This window comes from Thermobia domestica, chromosome 5, assembly GCF_964235325.1.
Source record: "Thermobia domestica chromosome 5, izTheDome1.hap1.1, whole genome shotgun sequence".
In the NCBI taxonomy this organism is placed as follows: domain Eukaryota; kingdom Metazoa; phylum Arthropoda; class Insecta; order Zygentoma; family Lepismatidae; genus Thermobia; species Thermobia domestica.
The window spans coordinates 262,761,113-262,784,743 of record NC_137458.1 but is presented as its reverse complement, the minus strand read 5'-3'; positions in this window follow the sequence as shown (position 1 = coordinate 262,784,743).

The window sequence follows — 23,631 nt, the reverse complement described above, 5'->3', positions numbered from 1 at the left end:
CAATATATGTTCCAGTAAAATTGTTTAGAAAGATCGAGCTCCTGGTGTGATGACAACAGTATTTCATGTCACGGACCCCCCCCCCCTTCACGGAATCCTGGTTACGTGCCTGCTGTAACTGAACTGTAGTTAGAACATGTAATTATTTTCCGTTCAATCTTCACTTTAATATTAAATCATTTTATAATAGTTAATATGACAAAAATTATTATATCTTTAAAATTGATTCTGATATATTTTATCATTTAAACTAGTAGCAGTACATATTCTGGTTCAGTGGCAACATTGAAGAATATTCTGCATTCAGAGATTCTCCATTCAAGCTATACTAGGTCAGCAAATAGTAATATTGTGAACTATAGTTTACATAAAAAATGCTTACTTCACAGGGTTATTTACGCTAATTTCTGAGGCTACACTCAATTGTAGAATTCGCGGGATACAAAAGAATTCTGTATATCTAAAATTAGTTTTCCTTATTTCTTCAATTAAAAATTAATTTTGTTCGAGTGAAATTTTCATTTTTAGCATTCTTGTTCCCTGATGCATGTATGCAGATAAAAATCTATATCTTCTGTACTTTAAGCCACTTATGGAAGAAATAAAGACAACTAATTCTCATAAGAGACTGCATCACAGACCAAAGCTGTATATCTCATGCTACTGACATCTAGTGAGTACTATGTAAACGCTTACAGGCACGACACATGCCTTGTTAGATAGGTATTGTGTTATGGCTAAGATCCCTCTAATCTCATGCATTTTCATAATTTTATTTCAAAATGTTCGAAAAAAAAATCTGGGAATGTACAATTCCTCTGTGATAAAAATTACGTCTCCTGATTTTGGAGTGGAGGTAACTGAAAAAAGTGCAGACACATTCTTCATAGCAAATTCGATTTTTTCGAGAAAAAAAACCATATTCAAAATATTTTTATTTATTAATTCGTAATAGATAACCATGTATTCACAGAAAACTAGTTTTATTAAGATTTATTTGATTGGGAGTCCTCACGTCTCATTCTAGAATATTTTTTTCAAATAACCTTACGAAACGTGTGTCCTAAAATTTTCTCAATTCATGATGCGTAAAGTTAAAAAGGTCTCTGCACCTGGTGTGAATTCTGATAATTTATATGTAATGCGCAGTGCAATTAGATGCAGCGTACAATAAAGGCAATTGGTTCAAAAACATTTTATAAGTTTAATATCTTCGTAGCTAAACGTCTATTGTATCTTAAAGCCTATCAATAATATTTATATTTGAACTCACTTCTTTGAGAGTTGTAATCTAATTGTTAATGTGCTTTGTTTGTCAGTCGCTTCATTCGTTTATTTGGATAAAGTTCCAAAGTTGGTCATCTGTCTCCAGCAAAAGTTTAATAATTTACCTAAAGAAATGGATAATTTGCACGTTTTTGTGCATGATAATATGTACTGAGTAAGATAGTTGTGTTTATATTTTATGAGCAGATTTAAAAATGGAAGTGCTTGATTGAATTTGGGACAAAGTAACAAGCATTTTCATTCTAAACATGCCTGCTGGTGTACAGAGACACTCCGCTTGGTACCGTTGGGCAGAGATGACAGATTACACTCTTTTTAAGTTTAGCAAAATGGTTCGGACCTTCCCTAACCCTAAGCTAAGGCAACCCTACCTTACGCCTACCCTAGCCACTCTAACTTACTTTACATTATCCTATTCTATTATACTCTTTTAAATCGGTCATAAAAAATTGATTTTTAAAAATTTATAGCAGTCAAAAACCACACGGAGTTACAATTGCGGAACAAACACTCTTTATTTTTTTATAAGCTTTGTAACGTATTTCATTTTAGACCTACTATTACTATTGGTACTATTACTTTTCGGTACTACTGACGCTACACTTAATTGGATGCTTCTTTGCAATAATCTTTGAGTTTCTTAATTTGTTTCGTACTAGTTTCCCTCCTTGTTTCTAAACTAGTTAGAATCAAACAAACAGCATAATTTAATTATCGTAAACGTTCTCCCGACTCGTGATTGGTAGCACTTACTTTAACATACAGGGAAAGAAAAGTATGCAATGAAAGAAAAGAAGTAGAATAAAGCAAAGTTCGCAAACGTTACATTTAGAGAGAAGCTTACCTAACGTGGCAAAGTTTATTGTACTAGAATTCATAGAAGAAAGAACATTACAAAGATGTTCTCACAGCCTTCTGGCTTCAATATCATGGATTTCAAAGAAAATGTAAGGACGATTTTCTTGTAACTTGATCTTCGGGTATCGTAACCCGAGATCGTAGGATAACTCCGTCAACACTAATATTTGTTGTTAATACAGGCGTTTTCAAGATTTAGAATATATTTGTACTATACAGTATACTGCAGTACATATAGTAACGTATTAACACTGCCTTCATTTAGTTACTAATATATTTGATATTTGTAAAGCCTTACACTAAATGTCGTCAACAGCAAGAAAGCAAATTGCAATCTCAATCTGCATGAAAATTTACACTTCGTAAGTAATTCTTGAAGCCCGTTTTAAAAATAAGAGTAGCAAATCTGAATTTTGCTGTTAAATTGTAACTGTAGGGAATTCGTCATCGAATACATAAATTGCATACTGAAAATCGTATATGGAAAACAATCAATGTCTCTACATTCATTTTTTAGCGCTTGAAAGCAGACACACATTTTCAGAGCTTGCGATACCTTGGTTATGGTGACGATTTTTCAAGCGTCCTTCCGTCTGCACACCCTTGGCATCATTTGGTTCCTTCTAGAGATCCGTCTGTCAAATTTATGCAGCTAAGAGTAACCGGATCGAGCCAGAAGAGCTGATCCTCCTGGACAGCTATCTGAATGGGTTATATATCTTTATCATATTCATCATTCATCAGCTCCTCATCTTAGGGTGTCACTACTTTACACGAATATATCGGTCTCTGCTATAGCAAATCCAACTGCTTCTTTACCAACGGTTAAGGGACACGAGGTTTTCTTCCTACTTTTGTTACCTCATCCGCTTCGAGTACGAAGGTGGGCAGGAGTAAAGATATTTTCAATCGGCAGCGAACAATAGCGGCAGTTCTACCGCTTCTATATCAAACGTCTGGTCTAGGTTTCTATGGTGGTTTCACAGCTGTATGCTGATAGTATCAAGCAGCCTTGACTTCAGTCGAAGCAAAATAGAGATGACCTTTTAGGAAATTCCTATATGGAGACAGCCGATGATAATAGCAATACAACCATTCCCACCTCTCAAAAATCTCTCACGAATGAGCCTCATTCTAAATTAATTCTTTCTTCAAAATTAATCACAGGACGTACAGCAATGAGAAATTCATCATATTGCAAGCCAGGAAATATCTATCACGCATTCCACTAGCAGAAGTAATTAAGACACGTAACGGTTGCGTCTTAAAGTCTTTAGATTTTCAGTTTGCTATCACCGTTGAAAACAAGGCCTCGTTTGACATCTTTAGGAAAAGCTCTACTCTTATATCTTTCTCCTCTACGCATCAGAAACAAGCACCACCTCTAAACGCTCACTGCATATGTCTGTTATCCGGGGGTAGACCCAATATATTCTGACACCGAAATTTAAGAAGAACTTCAATAATATTTATAAAATCATCCGCATATGGAACAAATAAGGAGCAACGTAATTGTACGCGTTCTCACATGATACGATCGACACGTTGCTCACTATTGGCGCATACATCTACAAACGTCGCCACAGGGTTGAACCTTCACGCTCTGCAAGTTCTGTTCCAGTATGATGCTAAAACTGACAAATCTACAATGATCGAAACACGGTCAATTGAAAAAATCCGCCAATCTGTGAATATTGCAGAGAATCTCATCATACGCGCCTCTGCATCAATCTTCATCAGCCGCCTGAATGCTCCACTTTCCACGACCAACATCTAGCGTATAGTTGTAAACGCAAGAATAAACCTCAACATGACCAACAACATCCTGATTTACTGCCCCCCCTTTAGATGACAGACTCTCCACCTCCAACCGATCTTCAAACCAGAGATTCAGTTAAAATACAACAGTTTCTTCAATTTGTCATTCTCACCCTAGAAAACGCATCCTTCAACGCATCCTTCACATTCTTCAACAAATTACTATAGGCACTAAATCTGTATTCAACGTCAATCTCTACGCCACCTATACCAACAATTATGTTTATTTTCATGCAACACGTCAAGAAATAACTTAGACATTTTTAACGTTTTAGACATTTTTATGGATTTAGTCTTTCTTTTCATGAATATTCGGGTTCATTAACTACCAATAAAACTCTATTCGAAGCGCTGTTACTCAAACGGCACGCGTCTGTCTTTTTACTGAACGAGACCTTTATTACAAAATCCACAATATGTAAAATTCCTCGTTACACACTCATTCGTCATGACAGTATAGTTCCAGCCTTACAGGTCAATGGCGGAGGTGCAATTGCTTTGGCAATCACATACCACATCCCATCATATTTGTCCTATTCCACATCTTTCCGAGCATATCATCATTACCTTATACTTCAGGTCTATCATGATCACTTTTGCTAGTATCTATGTTCGTCCACGCAATCCCATCCCACTTTATTATTCAGTCATATTCCTAATATCTATAAACATTATACCATTCTCATCAATATCAATATTCATATTCATTATGGCTGTTGTATGAGTTCTAATCTGATCTGAACGCACATGCTTTACAGACCAGATTAGAACTCATACAACAGCCATAATGAATATTCCTTCATCTGCTACTAGGCCCCTGTCAAATGCCATTTCTGACATCGCTATCACCACAAATGCACTTACCAGTAACAGTACTATCCTTGATCTGCTTGGTAGCGCAGTCAACCATTCATATCATCTTGGCACTTCCCAACCGCAAAATCCAGCTTTATAACTCCGAACGCCTCGCTTTGATAAAGACAATTGGGATAAAATCGCGCATATATTAAAACTGCTGCTGCAGATATACAAACTCCTACGTCATGTGACTAACTATATGCACTACAATAACTTCCGAGATCAGACATGCAAATGAGTTATGCACCCCAACTACCAATTCTACTCCATACCAATCTAAATTGCCTCCTGACCCCATTGTTCAGATTAAACGCTCCCATCAAGCATATTATAACTACGTCCGGATAGTAAATCCTGAAGCTCTACGCGTTCACAATCAGCTCTAACGTTCCGTAAGAAACTTTATTGAAGCATACAAAAAGCATCGATGGGTTAAAAATTGTAACACTCGCCGACACAGCATATCTATCACGTTACTGGAAACGTTTCAATGCGCTTTGTGGTAAATTAAGCAAAACCTCTTACCCACTCATCATCAACAACAGTCAACCTGCTTCTGACCACAACAAGGCCAATGCTTTTGCAGACTATCTACAAGACATCTCTACCCCTCAACCCGCTGATCATATTTTTTCTCAATCAGTTAATTAAGTCAACATAGGGAGTCCTCTCTCCCAATCTTGTGCCAGTCATACATTGCCGCCTAATAAATTCACTTTTCCCATCACTGTTACCGAAATTATTTATGATATCCAGACTAAACGAAACTCTGCTCCAAGTTTTGATTAAATTACATATAAGAATATCAGCAGTCCGGCTTCTCTCCTCCTTTTATTAGCCTCTAACTTCATTTTCATCTTTCGAACAGACGTTTTTCCTGCCGAATGGAAGTTGTGTAAAACGCTCATGTTTCCAAAACCAAATAAGCCACCCAGTGCAGTATTTTCCTCTCGCCTTATATAACTCACTTCAGCTTTTAGCAAAGTACTTGAATGTATTTTCGACAATACGCTTCATCGTTATCTCCGTGCACGCTGTCTCATCCCATCTTACCAAGCCAGTTTCCGCTCGTCAAATTCTATCGCCGATCAGCTGCAACGGATAAGCACCATTATCACAAATCATTATAATTCTGTGAGCTGATGCTGTTTTGTGTTTCTAAACCTAGAAAAAGCATTTGCCAAAGTCTGGCGTCTCTCTCTCTTCTTTGAACTCATCACACTTAAATTAAAATGGTCACACATAGTCTTTTCTATCACGTTTTGGTTTGCCGCATTATGTTCATATTATCAATCATTTCTCTCATCCAATATTTCTACATTCTGGCGTCCTTAAAGATCTGATCTGTAGTCAATTTGCTATTCGTTTCGGACTTCTCGACTCTGCCCTCCGACGTACATACCCTCCAACATGCGTATGACACAGCTTTCTTCATTCTCGACCGTAGCGAAGCTTAGAATAAACACCTCAGAAACACAGGCCATCGTATTTCTCCCAACACGCAAACGTCCCAGAATCCACAGGAATCAATCATTACTCTCTCTCTCCGTTCAGAATTCACAAATTCGTCCCAGTAAATCAGTCCCTTACATTGGGATTATATTCGATCAACATCTTACTTAGACTTCTCATTTGAACTACGTTAAAACCAAAGTCTATAACCGTCTCAATCTCCTAAAGCATCTGGCTGACACGACTTTCGTCCCGTCCTGCACTATGCGTTCACTACTTGGATATCAGCTCCACCTTTATACTACTTTAAACTACCAACCTTCGAGCACTATGCCTCTCGTATCCTTCACCGTATTTGTCTTCCTACTCGTTACTTGTATCCTCTCATAACATTTCTTATACTGCTTAATCACATTGAATTTCTCCGCCGAAACTTCATCAACAATAACAAACACTGTTTTCCGAAACCATGCCTGACTTTGCTCTTTCATCTGTTCGGCCTCGATACTACCATTCCATCTCAATTTACTATTTACACTAAATTGGTATACATTACAGCATAATCATCCTGATTTCGCAGTTGTGCAAGATCACCGCCTTCATGTCCATCTCCCGCATATCTACCCGTCATATCAAGTACAGTAATTTATCTGTCATGTAACAGGGCCTCCTCTGTCTACATTGGCATAGCGTTGCCCCTAGACAGAAGATAACCAGAATTTGTCTCCATTAACAGTACCTATGTGTTGTGGCGTGAATCGCACTTTATTTCATACCTCATACTCATTTATAAAGACTTGCATTCTTTCCTACAATATTGTTTTATATCATCGTAACCGTATTTATTCTAGTCATAACTATATTTTTATATTTTTATTAATTACATCACCTATAAAATGATCATAGTTGCAAAAATTACAATGACTTAAAATATAAAGTAACAAATAAAGAAATATCTCGTATCCCTCGCCTATAACCTTAATTTCCTGCAATTACGTTAAAACGTTTTCTAATAGAGGATGTAGCCCTGTACACCGCGGTTAGCTAACCCTAGGGCTATCAATAAAAAAATAAACAGACAAGTGTGAACTTATTCTCTACATTTTTACTTCCATCTTCGAAACTAACAAATTACAACCAATTCTCAGATATTAATTGTTTAATTAGTGTTTCAATTGGGTGTGCCAAAGTAAATATTATATTTGGAAAAATAACAATATTTTGTTCCTTGTTCCGAACTCTGCTTTTCTGTTTTCGGCTTATGTCTCCGAAACCGTTGACGTACAAAACCGATGAAGTTTCATTCATAAACGAGAAGCAAACAGTAGACAATTATTTTTATCGCTATTGCTTGCATTCGGAGAGGGGGAGGAGGCAGCAGCGTAAACTTGTACCTTTATTCCAGTTTTCAGATAATATCTTCAGAAATACATATTAAAGCATAAGCGATGAGGGTTTCGTACACAAACTAAGCACTAAGCAATGATAATAAACTCGTCGTTAGAACTCCAAGTTGGGATGAGGGTGGGGAGGTAAGTTCACGCATCTGTATAAATAGGATATGGAATTTGAGGATATTGTTGGACAACCTCAATAATGCTATTAGAGTTTAGAAAAAATCTGATGCGTAGTTTTTGAAGAAATCTAGAAAAACGAGTTTGTTTGTAAACCTAAAAATACATTCTGTCTGAAAACCACATCATATATTAAGATGGAATCGATACTAAAGTATACGCTCGGCAAGCTTTTTATACTGAAACATGTCAGTATATAATATAGCTAATAAAGCATTCAATAATTAAATCTGAAATTATAATTTCTGTTTTGCTAAACTCATGTCTAAAATTGATACATATATATTAATTGATATAAAATATCAAGATTAACAAAATAACATAGTGACATGAGGGTAAATTTGCAGGCGTAGTGTTCGAGAAAATAAAAACAAATGTGGCGATAAAAACAAAAATTATTTATTGCCAATAAGAATTTGTAATTTTCATTCTGCTCGAAGATGTTATTGATTAATATATTTTGATTTATGTTATTGAGTACATGTAATTTAGAGGCGAGGGGAAAGGGTAGTGTTTTCAATTAAAATCTCAAAATATAACTTTTAGTTCACACATTAAATCTCAAAACATTAACATTATTTATGTTAGATATCTTCCTTTTTTTTAAGGAAAAGCTTTCACTTTAATTTTACTGAACGAATAATTTTTGCCTTACAACTTATTTATATTTTCGAAATTCCATTTATTAACTAGTTTTATGTGAGTATTAAATCCAGAATATGTATCATTATAAGTACATGGATCGTACATGCTATTTCATAAAATCTTTTATTTCACTTTTAAGATAAAATTTTCATCCGCCAACGGGTAGTGTTTAACATATATAAAGAAGTAAATTTCTTTTTTTTTTTTTAAAAAAAAAAAGAACGTTTCTGCCATATAAATATATTTAAGGAATTGTTCTCTTGTCATATTCACTACGCACAAGATAGGTTTGTGTCAGATGTGGTCAGTGATCATGGAAATAGGGAAGATTGAAAAATATTTGTAATGGTAATTTCTGTTTCTATTTCGGTAAAAAACTATTGGAGAGAATGGGGATATCAGGTCACCCACGAGATATTATGTAACCCTTTCTTCTTCTTCAGACCGGCTCTTTCGCAATTGATTCCAGTGCGTCAATAACAAATAGATCCTCAGATCAGTGCTAATAAATGTTATACACATCGCAAAATCAGTAATAGTGAAAACAGCTAACTGCTGAAGCCCAATTCTGTATAGAGTTAATAATATCGATGCGATTTGGCACTGCTGATACTTCGAACTCACTTTGAAAACATAAAGAAGCTGAAACGGCCATACTTCTTCTTTGTCATTCCCTTTTCTTAACGCTTTTTTGAGTTCTTAAGACTTTCAATTTGTAAAGAAAAATAATATAGTAGATTGATTCATGTCTCAGAAATTCGCACCAGTTTCAGCTACGAGACTAGTTAAAGATATATACTAGATGTCATTAACAAATATGAAAAAACAACTAATTTTACTAAGGGTAATCAGAGCATCGATCAGCAACACACAATAGAAAATCATCTAGAGTTATTCATTAGAATATCGAGGATTGCCATGATGTTAATAGTGCGGCAAATTTTATAACAATTAATACTTGTATCATAATAAGACTTCACAAAAGAATAAGTTCTAATTAGTTTTAATATATCTTCTATTGCTGTATCGTTGATGATCTTAGGTTTCAATTTCAAACATTTTATAACAATAACGTTATTTAAATATTTTAAACAAAGAATTGAAAATAATTAGCTAATCATATTGCGTCAAAAATAACTTTCCACTAATGACCTTACACTGAATAGGATTCAAAAATTTCGAAATTAAAATTTAAAAAGACCAAATAATGATGACATATTTTTCGAAACTAAAAATTTCAGCGTAACACTTCAGAAATTTTACGAAGATTCTAATCAAAGATTTGAAGGTTATGAGCCATTCTAAATGTGCCAATTGAAAATTGTCTACAATGATTTGGATTATCAATGGTAGCTATAACAGGTTTGTAACTAAAATTAAATAAAATGAAACAGTGATAGAAGGAACTATAATTTTAAATAATTTTCAAAACACTCTGAAAAACATAATCAAATATTTCAAAGTGATCATTTAATCAACAATAATGTTTTACCACTAATCTGAGACTATGGTATAGAATATCAATCGGTTATAATAATTCTGTATATATTTTATATCTTAGATACAAATTCCAAGTCCAAAATTCGATATTAATCAGATGGAACGAACAATCAATCAAATTGTATCAAACACAAATCTCCACAAATGACCTTAGACTACAATTATTAATGTTCAAAGTGTGCCTTTTGAGTTAGGGACAGTCAATTAGGTTGCACCAATGACCTTTGGCTATAAGTTGTCCCTAAGCTTTTAAGGGAAAATCGCCATATTTGAATTTTGATAATTCTTAACCCATGCAAAGGCATAAGTTATACCATAAAAATTTAATATATATAGCTTCTTAACTAATGTGATTATCAGAACTTCTTGTACATTACAGGTACTAAAACTATTACTGTAATGTCATGAAAAACAAGGGAAACAACAATATTTTTAAATATTTTCCATTAATCCCATTTTCAGCAGTGTTGCGAACTTTAATAATGTTTATATCTCTGGAACGGTTTTAGATATCGAAGTGCTGTAAATGGAAATGATTTACTTGCTAATTACAAACCATACAATTACCTAGATATGATACTTATCTAAGCATGTTCTCGAAATAATACCTTCGATTTTTGTCAAGCCCTTCTAACTTCGTTAATATTCATTCGAAACAAGTCATAATATAACCAAGGTATCCAATGCTAAGATACTCTCGATGTGTATTACCGTTTTCGTCTGTGTTGTGTTGTATGATTGGCAAAGAGTTCCAAACTTTAGACGTTTGTGATAGTATAATATCTTTAGTTTGCTACACTGAATAATAAATGTGGTACTATAAGTTTTCGTTTGACATGTTGAATTGAAATATGTAATGATCTGACATAATGGGAATTGAAACCAAGAGAACTTTGCATTGGATATTTAACACTGTTTGTTGGGTGATTCTGTTTAATACCTACAAAACATTCCCTGTCATTATAGTTGTTCGTGCAAAGTTTTGCTTTTCTCCGTCTTTTGGTTTCTCCGTTATCGTAGTTGAACATTATAAATGATGTATCCTGTATGTATATCCAATACTAAAGAAGTGTTCATTATATTACAATACCAAAATTAAAAATTCGGCGAAATATAATCGACTCCAAATTTAAGAATTGTCTCTCGAGGTACTCATTTCCAATGAAACACAATAGGATCTAATATTCACTCATGTTAATAATCTATCTTAGTGAAGATTTAGAATAATATTTAATTTTAGCGCATAATTTTAATCTTATAATTGTTTTCCCGCCAAATATAAAGCGTTCTTTTCAATCATATAATTTTACAATTTTGTAACCATAGAAGGGGACAAGTAGGACAAACGAAATTTAGAGATGTATATATTCAAATCTAGAGACTATTTACAATTCCTAAATTTAAGGCGTGGGACTATGTACCCCTTCTATTTTCGAAACATAATATCAATGTATAAATGCTTTCTAAAAGAGAAGAGCCCCTATAATTAACCACATAATCATGAAAGGTGATAAATCGTAATGAAAAAGGACAAATTAAGTTAGGAATATTTTTGTTTTGCTCATACAATGGAACAATATGGACAACATAAATTTCAATAATGTACTTGATCCTGGAAAACATTTAACAAGTATTATTTTCTGACAATTCTCAACTTTATGTGGTTAACCTTTGTATTTGTCTCAAAATTTTAGATTGATGCGTTAATGCACGCTTTATGAAAGATAATTAACCCCTACACTAAACTACGTAGTGCTCCCTCGTGGCTAAGCGTTAGCTCTGTAAAGATGGCATATCAATATTTTTAAACTTACAAAAAAACACTATTTTCTTGGAAAGTACGAATAAAGATTAACTCCCACCCTTAATTTTGTTGAGATCGATTAGATTTGATTCTTTCCTCTTTTTGAGATTTTTATTTCTTTAAACACTAATAATAATTTTTCACTTCTTAGGATACGATGAAGTTGTTAGATGTCACATGCAAACGTAAATAATTTTGTGCTTTAATACTGATACAAAAATTGATCTTCACTGAAATATAAAATGAGCTGATATGAAAATATTATATTGCACTTTGTAAGTTTGCTTCATGTAATGTTGATACATTTAATTTAGAGGAAACTTTATACGAGAATAATAACCACTCAAAATAATATGTCCAATCTTTTCTAATTTCATATCCGTAGTCCATTCGTTAATCAGTTTTATTAAGCTTGTGACATTTATACTGGTTATTTACACAGTAATGTACAATACAAATTGTGTAATATATATTTAAATTTCAAAGTTAGACCCACTCTCCAAACCAAAAATGTGGTCGCCAGTATCTCTTAAGTAGAATTTATTAGAGCCCCCTCCCAGTCTTAGGATTGACAAAGAAAGATATTACATCAGGGAATAAAATTTCAAAAGTACACTGAGAAAAATAAGTTCTCCGGACAGCGGTACATTGTACAAATATACAGAATTCTTTTGCTTACTACAGATATCAGTATGGGGCATACGTTATCCATGTGCTACATATGCACTGCCCATAGGTGTTACATGATGTCGTTGGAGGATGTATGACATCTAACAGTTTTCCGTATATCACATGTATATACTTATGTTACGTTCCTCAGCTATATGTTATATACGTCCATTTGTATGTGAGATTACGACCGCCTATATTGTTTCATACGGAAAGTAAGTATAGATGGAACACTTATATAGAAAGTATTATAAAACATGCGTTTTCAGTCATACGTCTTCTGTACGTTAAGTCGAAAAACTATAGGAATTATGCATGTAACCTACCTGTTTAAGTATGCCACCTACATTGTTTTTCTCAGTGTAGACAATTAGATTCAGGATAATCAATTTTGTATTCGACAGTTCATATACATGATAAATAATATTTTACCTTAAGACTTCACATTTGTGTAACGCTCTTTCTCTCTCTGCACTGAAGTACCAGTTGTCGATTGCAGTTGTCGGATGAAAGTTCTTCTGTGAATGGCCATTGACGGAAATTGTCAGCAAATGATCCAGTGTGTGAGTTTTCAGTGCATTCGAGGCAGTGTTAACTCTGTTGAGACTACTGAAGCCTCTGTAACGCGAAGCAGTACTCAAAGGTAAAACTGCACAGAATGTGAGAATTGAAAGCAAATTTGAAAATCTCTTAATGAAGTATTCGATTGAGAGTGGGAAAGGACGGCGAATTACAACGTTGATAAGATTCCACTTTTTATGTCGGTTGTGAATACATGTTTTATCTCACTTAGTGACAATTATTTTCGTACGAAATAGAAACTGTGCTGTCCTGTGAGTTTAGAAAAAACACTTCTATTGAACACTGGTCGCCAGCATTAAATTTCTAGTAGCCAATGGCGACCTGGCGACCCGAAATTTTGCGACTTGGTATAAGCCCGAATGATATGGTAATAACCGATAAAATTAAAAGCATGGATATATGATCAGTTTACAGATATTGATTTAATTCAAAATGGAATGTTAAGTGGTTCAAACCATCCAAATGTGGAAGTAGTTGATCGATGCTCTCTTGTCTTGATAATGCACGTCGAAAATCGTAACAAATCACCGGACGCAATCTTCAAGTGAACGTAAACAACATAAATAAAGCTATTGACAAAATATTTGAAGTACGTTATGGTTAACAATATCAAGCGATTCTATGCAAACACATAATAGCGCCAAATTACAATCAGTGTTGAAAAGGCTAAAAATACGAATAATGGCCCTCGTAAAAAATGTATAATTGAATTACGAGTATACATTTTTAAATGTACTGAAATCTAACTTTCGCTTACGTCGTTATCTTCATTTACACTCTTTTTTACCTGATATAAATAACAAAGAATATCTTTCCGGAAGATTTATTTTGGAATTTTACTGCGAAGAGAAATAATATTGCGCGTTAATGTAAAGTTAAATATTTCGATTAATGGTTCTGGTTTTCATTTGTAGAAAATAAATATATGTTTCGCTAGTTTTTCGTTTCATTTTTCAGCAGGAGCATTCAGTATAGGTATCTGGTAAATAGAGCCTAAAGTAAATTTCCTGATTTGTAAAGCCTTGTTTCATAGGCCTACATTTCCTATAGTTTTACATTTTAATTCTTAGTTTCTTTATGGAATAGCATTACTTTTCAACTGATATATATTAATAGGCGTTTTCTTAATATGTTGATGTATAATAATGCTAGAAAGTCATGTAATAACTGATACAAGATTTCTATTTAAATGCGTTATTCCCAACCTGTCCACTGCGTTTTAGGACTCGTGTTCTCCTTTCTTTGAGGTAAAGAAGTCACTCTGAATATTTGTATAATTTAATAACAGTACATAAAGTGCTATCCACAACAATCCATTTATTTTTATCATTCTATTCATTATCTCTCTCTCTCTCTCTCTCTCTCTCTCTCTCTCACACACACACACACACACACACACACACACATATATATATATATATATATATATATATATATATATATATAATCATTGTTTCCAACGGGGGCGCGGTGGCTCAGTGGCAGAGCGTTCACCTCCGGTGCTTGGGATCCCTGGTTCGATCCCAGTGGACATTGTGGTGGACAAACATCGTGCTCGTGGGTTTTCTCGGGGTTCTCCTGTTTCCTCCCAGTTTCTTCATTCCCCATTTCATTCATTTCTCATCATCTCCGTCTCCTTTAGCCTAACCAGCAAAAACGTATGACGTAAAACTAAAGATTTCATTTCAATTTTCATTGTTTTCGATTTGTAATTTTTAACATCAATTCTACCAATAATTGCAATTGTTTCTGTAAGTTATGTGCAGTACCGAAATTTTAATCAAAAGATGTTAATAATTCCTTCAATTTTAGCAAATCAGGTAAATTTGCAGAATATTAGTGTAAAGTTTTTTTTGATCGAAATTGAATTGATTCATCTAATCATAATTTACAAACATTTTGATTAAATTAATATATTTGTTAAAGAATGTAAAAAAAAAATGATCCTTATTGACATACATTGTGGCATATTCCAGATTTTGCTTCAGTGTGGGACAAGATCCCCGACGTAAGTAAAAGACACCCCTATTTTTCAAAATGTAAAAGAATCTGAAACTCAAATCGGAGAAGTTGATCGTCATGCCCTTTCAAAAATGACGCCTCTGGAGAAGTTGTATATCATATATTGTTAATATTACAAAAAAATGCTCTATTTTCACGAAAAATAAGCATAATGTTTTACTCTCACCCACGTAATTTTGTTCAGAACAATGAGAGCTATGGATTGGAATCTGTCTCCTGTTTGTAGTGTTAGTCAAACGCACACCAAAGTGGCTTCATTAATACTTCTATTTTTCTTACCTTTAACAATAGTATATTAACATAAAGGTATGTTATATATACTCTCTAATGCAGTTTGGTATAAATTTATTTGACTGTATTTTATTTATCCTATAGTCACTATCTAAAAATTACTATTAAAATTTTCTCTAATTTATGTATGTTCTTATAGGTAGTTTTTGTTTGTCTCCAATCTTTGGAGAATGAGATCTCGAAAACGACAAGTGCTTGAAACGTGCCGTTTTCGCTGGGCCATTCCAACGTTTGTATAGATTGTCCTGTTCTAATGGGATATTTTAAAAAAATAGCCGTATATTTCTTTATTAAATTTTAAAGGTGCACACTAGAAGTGTTGAAATTTTTTAACAAAAATCAAATCTTATGAGTTATGCGTTCCCGCACAACATAGTTATATACAGAGGTTGTGTATCTCTCAGGTGTTTGTTTCATGGTCAAATTATAATGAAAAACGAAGGATAACCATTTCTCCAGTTTAACGAGGGAAGGACGCGATGTCACTCAGAGATAATTGCACCATTTTTGGTGCAGGAGTATGTAATGAGAATAGAAAAGAACGCGTGGAAGCATTCGTTTCCCAGGCGTTCGTAATCAGAAATAATGAGCCCTAAAGTTCTAAAGAAGTATGGTCTGTCAATCAGATACAAAAGGGACAGAGCCTTTACTTACTGTTGCGGCCAATGCAGAAGAAGTGAAATAAAGTAAAATGACAACAGAAAAGATGAGCTGAAGAGAAAATAATGCCCGCCCTCAATCCCACCAAACGAATGCCGAGATACTAAATCATCAACTGCCCTTGGTATTACCCACCTTACCCTACCCTTGCCATTTGGAGTCTTTAACGCAGTTCTACGATCCTGTTTCTGTTCAATATAATTTGCTGCTTTCTAGTGGTGAATAGACCAAATTCAAATATTTCCTTTATCCTTTCCGTTAAGTAGTTGAGGTAATGAACACTAATGTATGTATTCAAACTGTTATTTCTTGTTATGACCGTCCACGGTCGGTCCCATTTTAAACATCAATATTCCATCAATTAAACATAAATATATATTTAAAGTCGCCTCAGAAACACACAATAATTTAATTTTGGTGGGCGCTAGGTCGTAGACACCAAAGATCCGTACAAATGAAATCATTTAATATTGGTGGCTTCAAACAATTAATACTTACGTACTGACAACATCTTATAGTGTGATGAAATAGAGCAAATTCATTTCGACCCCTGCCCTGGAAAACCTCTGGCGACGCTCATGATTAATTTATGTATATATTTTCTCTATTTTTTAAAATATAATTTCATTAAGCTAACCAGTGATGCATACACAATTGGAAACGGCAAGGACAATGCAGGGCAGTTGACAGATTTAATATCCCGCCATTCGCCTGGTGGGACTGAGGGCGGACATTGGTGTCTTTTCTGTTTCATTCTACATAATTTAACCTCTTGTGCATTGGTCGCCTAACAGCGAGCAAATGCTCCGTCACAACAATATCTGATTGACAGGCCATACTTCTTCAGAACTGCAGGGCCTTTATTTCTGATTCCGAACACCTGCGAAAAAGTGCTTCCATACGTTCCTTTCTTATTCCCATTACCTACTCTTACAAATTGTAAATTTGGTGCAATTATCTCTGAGTGACATCACGTTCTCCCCTTGTAAGATGAATCTTTATTGTTTGGAGTGTTTTGCCCAATGAATATAATATATGACTGACATTATAATTAATTGTTTAAGTTTTGTAATGTATTTGCTTATTGCATACTGCATGCAAGAAGAAATAAAACACTGATCATATCTGAAATAGAAACTCCAACAGAAAGTAGGCTCACTCTTGCAAACGGTGGAAGATTTTGAAAAAATATTCAAAAAATCCTCTCTTTATGGTATCCCTTGCCGATTTTATTATTATTATTATTATTATTATTATTATTATTATTATTATTATTATTATTATTATTATTATTATTATTATTATTATTATTATTATTATTTATCAAGATGTCTTTCACTTGTGTTTTTCTAAGGGACATGTACGGATGTGAGGGATGACAAGGAGATTCATGGTCATATATAAACGATGTACTGTATAGAGAGCGCAGGTTCAGCTAGTCAATATATTAAAATGCTAGGTTTATATGTTTGTCAGCAATCTTTTCGACAATGAGATCTCCAAAACCCACGTGATAATAACGTGAAGTTTTCACTGGTAGATTCCAAATTTTGTGTAGATTGTCCAGTTCTCATTCAAGTTTTCAAAAGCATGTTGTTATTGTTCTCTTCAAAATTATAGGGACCGTTTTGAGTCCAGGCCAAAACTACAGTGTCAGGTAACCAGTAGAGAAATTACGTATGGATGGTTGAGACATTGCAGGCGCTTTGATTAAATCTGAATAGCAAAAACCTAATGCATGCTGACAATTTCAAATGACTCAAGAGATGAAATGAGGCGTACTCGGACGAATATGAATTTATTTTTAAAAAAAGTATTTTCACTTGATATTTGTCACTTCTACGAATTTGCTACAAACTCACTCCAACATCTATACATATCAATTCACTTAATTTGTGAGTCTCCTATCCATTACTTGTGTGAGTAAGGAGACATGCACAGTGGGAAGGAGACTCATGATCATAACAGAACAACGCGATGAGTAGACTGCGCAGATTTAGCTTGCTAACTCTTAAACTTGTAAGTTTAATAAAGTGGTAAATTAAAACCTATATCAGTCGATAGACGAGATGAAATTGAAAAAAAGATATGATGTATGAACTTAAATTATCACGCACAGTTTTTTTTTTTTTTATTTTTAGAAAAGCGCATGCTGTATGCGCCACAAATTATATCGTATGCTGCCACTATTAATTAGATTGTAAATTCTGCTCCAAAATATTGCTTATGTATCAGTTGTTATTTATGTTCTAGTATTCAGGTAGTTTGCAGACGAGAAGAAGCTTCAAACTATAAGTGTCACTTATTATATTCAATCTCGAAGCATTAACTGTGTTTATTTTGAAAAAAGCAAGTATAACGATGGGAAAAATGTGTGTAAAACAACGGAGAGTACGTGCAAAAGTGAAAGAAAGATCTGTAGATTGAGACGACATCTTAGCTTTCACTTACAAATTTTTTCATCACTTGCAGTATGGCCGTCGTAACTATGATGCAAAAGCCAATTCAAACGGAGCAGCCGAATTTCCGGCCCTCAAAACTATCGATTCAACAATAAACTAATTCATTATATATGTTGTATTTACATTACTCCCCACTCTTCGGACATTCTCTTCCTTAGCCGAAATAGCATAATCGTTTGATGTTGCACTTAAATATTTCATTTTGCCTCCTTCATTCCGATAGAGGTTGAAGTTTACTCAGGTAATTGGTAGTGCCACTGATCTCAAAGACCCTGACAACTACAAATTTGATCTTAACATTTTTACGTCATCATTCTCTCACCAAAGGTGCTAGTGATGGCTGAATGTGGACCTAAGTGGTACTAGGGCAGTCGCGATTCATTTTAGAAACCTCTTAAACTATTTATTCGACACAAACATAAAGTTATGAAGATGAGTTACCTCCACCTACATTTTTGTTTACCCCCTAAAATTTTCATGGTAGGTCTTGCAAATGAACTATAATGTGGTTGTATTGCGTCCCCTACATTTTTGAGCTGGTTACCGGCCTGTATAGGTGGTCTCATCATAGCAAACATGGCTATAATATATTGAACTCACTGGACTACGAGGTATCATCTGAAGTTGCGAACAATCAACATGTAAGCAAACGATGTAATCAATTGTTTCTCAGTATGCGATGTCTTGTGATGCAAGAAGGTTTTGTAGAACATGGATTATTGCTTTCTCATCAGGTTTATGCCAAATGCTCAAAATTGTAAAAACTGGACATACGAGGGGTCGCATCTTCTCGACGAAAGTTGATTTTGATCATATTATATGCTATCCGTAGCACTCCTAAGTATGCTGAGGATTCCCACAGTATTCTTTACTCACACACACAACCATACTGTAAAACATGTAAAGGTATTTAAATATTTTGTATATGTCCAGCCTGTCGACGTCCTTAAAAAGATAACAAAGAGCACAGAAAAAATAGCTGGGTAATTACAGAATAAGAGAATGCAATCATTATATACAAGGCGTCTATAAAGTCTAATCCCGGGCAATTTGCCCGGAAACGGTTGGGTAGATGGAAAAATCAGCGAACACGTATCCCATTATTTTTAGGGGCACACGATTTGAGTGAAAAAGTGTTGCCCCAGAGTTTCCTGGTGGTACCTGATGGGGTCAAACTCAAAATTATCAAATATCAAGGGGGCCATGTAGTATATCGCTGGAAAGGTATTATTAAAAGAAAGAAGATGGTACCAGTCCCGAGTCCCTGTACGAAACCTTTACAAAATGGCGGTCAGTCAAAATGTCAAAACAATATGAATTGAAGATTCTGTGGCTACCTCTAGCAACTTGAAACATTGAGTCAGATGTCAAAAGCGGGCATGTGTATCATCATTTCAAACGTACAACATATCGAGGTAAAAAGTTTTGCTACAGATTCTCCTGGGTGGAGTCTCAGATGGGATCCAACTCAAAATTTTCAAATGGCAAGAGGAGTCAAGCAGTATATCCGTGCAAAGGTATTGTTAAAAGAAAAAAGATGGTGCCAGTCCCGACTCCCTATACGAACCCTGAGCAAAATGGCGATTGGACAAAATGTCAATATAGTTTCGATTTAGATGTCTGTAGCAACTCATAGAAATCTAAAACAGGAAATCAGTTGTTTGCGTTGCGTTGATTTTGAGTTTAAGTCCTGTTCAGCAGCAAGGCTATATGAGACGTGGGTCTACTGATTAAAATGGAATCTGAACCACATGAGCTCCCGCCGGGAATTAAACCCGGAAATCAGATTTCAAAGGAGACAAACACATTTCTCATCTTAAAAGTACAATACTTCTTGTGAAAAAAAGCCCCAGGGCGTGCCTTACTATCCTAAATGGTGATCAAATAAATTATTTTAAATAGAAAGGTATGTGAACTGCTATATCGTTCGAAATATCTCAATGAAGTACGTAAAATCCTGTACGCTGTGTTTGTGTCGTTTGAGCATGTGTAGATGCAGAAGTCATTCTATACATCTTCGTACACATCTCCGTACACCAAATTCCGAATACAATTACATGGTGTAATATTGGATTGAACTTTATCTTAATAAATGCTTAAATTGCGCACCATTCACTTCCCGACAATAATAAATGTACGATATTCAAGTTCCTGACATGTGTGCTGTAACGTAAGTGGTGGTATCTCCCGACAAGTTGTAGTAATTCGGTTTCTTAATTCAGGTAATGAAATTGGTTACGTTCTGTAAATTACAGTTTTCAGGTGTTCCCATAAGAAAAAGTAATTTAGAGTAAATCTGGGGATCGAGCTGGCCACCTAATTGCTCCTCCCCTACCAATCCATCTGTTGGGGAATCTGTGAACCAGACAATGACGCACAGTGCAATCATAATGTGCAGGACAGCCATCCTGTTGAAATATAATTCCTTCTGCATCAAATTCTGGCTTTCCCTCTTCAGTTATAGCAGTTTCAATAACCGTTGTAATTTTTTTTTATAAGCCTCCACTTCCCCCTGCCTTGGCCGATTTCTTACGGTCTTATTATAGGGCAGTTGCAACTTGCCTCTGCCTTTTTTTTCTCTCTCATATACTCTTTTATTTCAGTTTTTCTCTCTCTGCTATTCGGCTTTCGTCCTCGACAGATTTGAGCTGAGGCTCTGTTTTATGGCATGGTACCTAATTATATAAACCATGCCTTATTTTCTTCTTTTTTTAAAATTACTATTTATATTTATAACAATTATTATTATTATTATTATTATTTTTACAAAAGTACATACACAGACGATCACAGACATAAAACCTGAAAAGAGACAGAGCTGAAAAGATACTAAAAATAAAAAATGATTAATATAATATATAAAAGTGATAGTTATGATAGTAAAAACACAAAAATTTCCTTCTCGTTTATTAGGAAATCGGTACTCCAGACTTCCTAAAAGTTTTTCTTCTTGTTTGTTAGGAAATCGGTACTCCAGATTTCCCAAAAATTTTCTCATATTAACTTATCTTTATTGTTTATTTACTTTTTTATCTAGATTTGAATTTTGCCTCTTGACAGAACACAAACACTACACATTCTGCACTACAACACTACACTAACACTAAAACACTAAGCAGATAAAGTGTTTAGCTCTTGGCTTCCTCAGAGCTGATTGTTTTATTTGATATCAAATCTATTTAATTTTATTTTTATTTTTAGTGTATCACACAAAATTTATCTTCTTCTTTCTTTCCAAAGGTTTTCCAAAACATGCCTTGCCAGAGTACTAATTTTTTCTAGGTTATGTTCTTCTTCTATGATCGTTTTTATGCTATTCAATTCATTTCTTATTTCTTTTATTGTATTGTTTGTTATATATCTGTCGCAAGACCAGAAAATACGTTCCGGAGTGTGAAGATCATTGTAATGAAAGAGTCTACTAGATTTAAGGGCAGATCTAAATATCTTCTTCCGGTTAAAGTGCCATCAATGAACAGAGGTATGATACGGTTTCCCAAGTTCCCGCCCAAACATTTACTTTCTGTGGTTCTTGGCTATGTTGTTCTCTTAAAATATGGGGGTTTAAATCTCTCCAGTGACGCACATTTTGAGTGTTAACACGTCCAGTAAGAATGAATGTGTTTTCGTCGCTGAACAAAATGTTGTGTACAAACTGATTATTTGCAGCAATTTGTGCAGTCATTATTCACAAAACTCAAGACAACTATCAAAGTCATTCTCACTGATCTCATTAGCAACGTTAATTTTACATAAATGAAACGAATGTCTTTTCAGGATATTGCCGATAGTGGGTTTGGAAATGCCCAAGGAGGCACTCATTTTCCTCAAGAATTGCTGGGGTGTTTTAATAGCGTCCCTAAGAGCTTCCAACACTGTGCCTTCATCCTTTTGAGGTTGATCAACGCGTGGCCGATCTTTTACACTTTGTGTTTCGCGAAAGTGCTGTACTAAATCGGATACGTACTTGTGATTGATTGGTCGGTCAGGAAAAAATTAATTAAAACTGATAGAGGTCGCTCTGCAGTTTCGACCACATTCCTATAAAGGAAGAGTATTTCCACTTTGTTTTCCGCAGAGCGTCCCATCGTATGGACGGTAAATGCAAAAACAAACGCGAAATGACATAAGAAATGAAAGTGTAAATAATTCAATTTTGTTGCTTTACACTAAGGTAAAAACACACCTATTAACTCGTACAGGCAATGCTTTACTGTCGCAGCTGTTGATGCTGCTGAATAAACGACAGTGTGGCAACACAGGCGAAAAAGCAAACTTTCTTCCGCACCAAGCACAGTAAAGCATTTTCAGTACCTGCGTGTACGGAGTGTTGGTACAGAAAGAGTGTTCAGAGGTGCCAGTAACCTTGAGAACTACTTCCGCCAAGTCCCATTGTAGTTGTGATTTCAGAATACAGGATTCTCCTCCTCCTTCGTATTCTTCTTCTTCTTCTTCTTCTTCTTCTTCTTCTTCTTCTTATTATTATTATTATTATTATTATTATTATTATTATTATTATTATTATTATTATTATTATTATTATTGGAGATTCCTGACAACGACAGTACCCTTTTCAAAGCCTGGTCTCATACTATTTCTATCTGCGAGCAATTCTTCGAATATTTCTATAGTAAACCTACAGTATATCGTACTCCAATATGTCTAACAGAGTTGAGTTCAATACTTCGAACATCAATTTCGAATAATTTGAAATGCTATGTGTCTGGTACGTAGTGAGTTTGCACTCATTACTAGCAAAATGTCCAAGTACGAAGCATGATTGATCGATATTTTTGAAGCCATTATTATGTTTGGACAGTCGTTCTAGAACAATACCTTTTATTTAGGTCTTTCGCACGACATATAATATGATACACCTATCTATTTGAAACGTTTGATATGAAACCCGTTTCATACCCTAAGGGGAACCACAGGGTTATTTATTTTATCTTGATATGTTGCACTTTTGAAATGATGCGACACGTGTTGTTCACTTTTGATATTTGATTGTCTGTTTCAGATTGGTAGGGTCCACAGAATCTTCAATGAAACTGTGTTGAAATTTTGACTGATAGCCATTTTGCATAGTGTTCGTGTGGGGACTCAGGACTGGTACCATCTTTGTTTTAACAATACCTTTCCAACGATA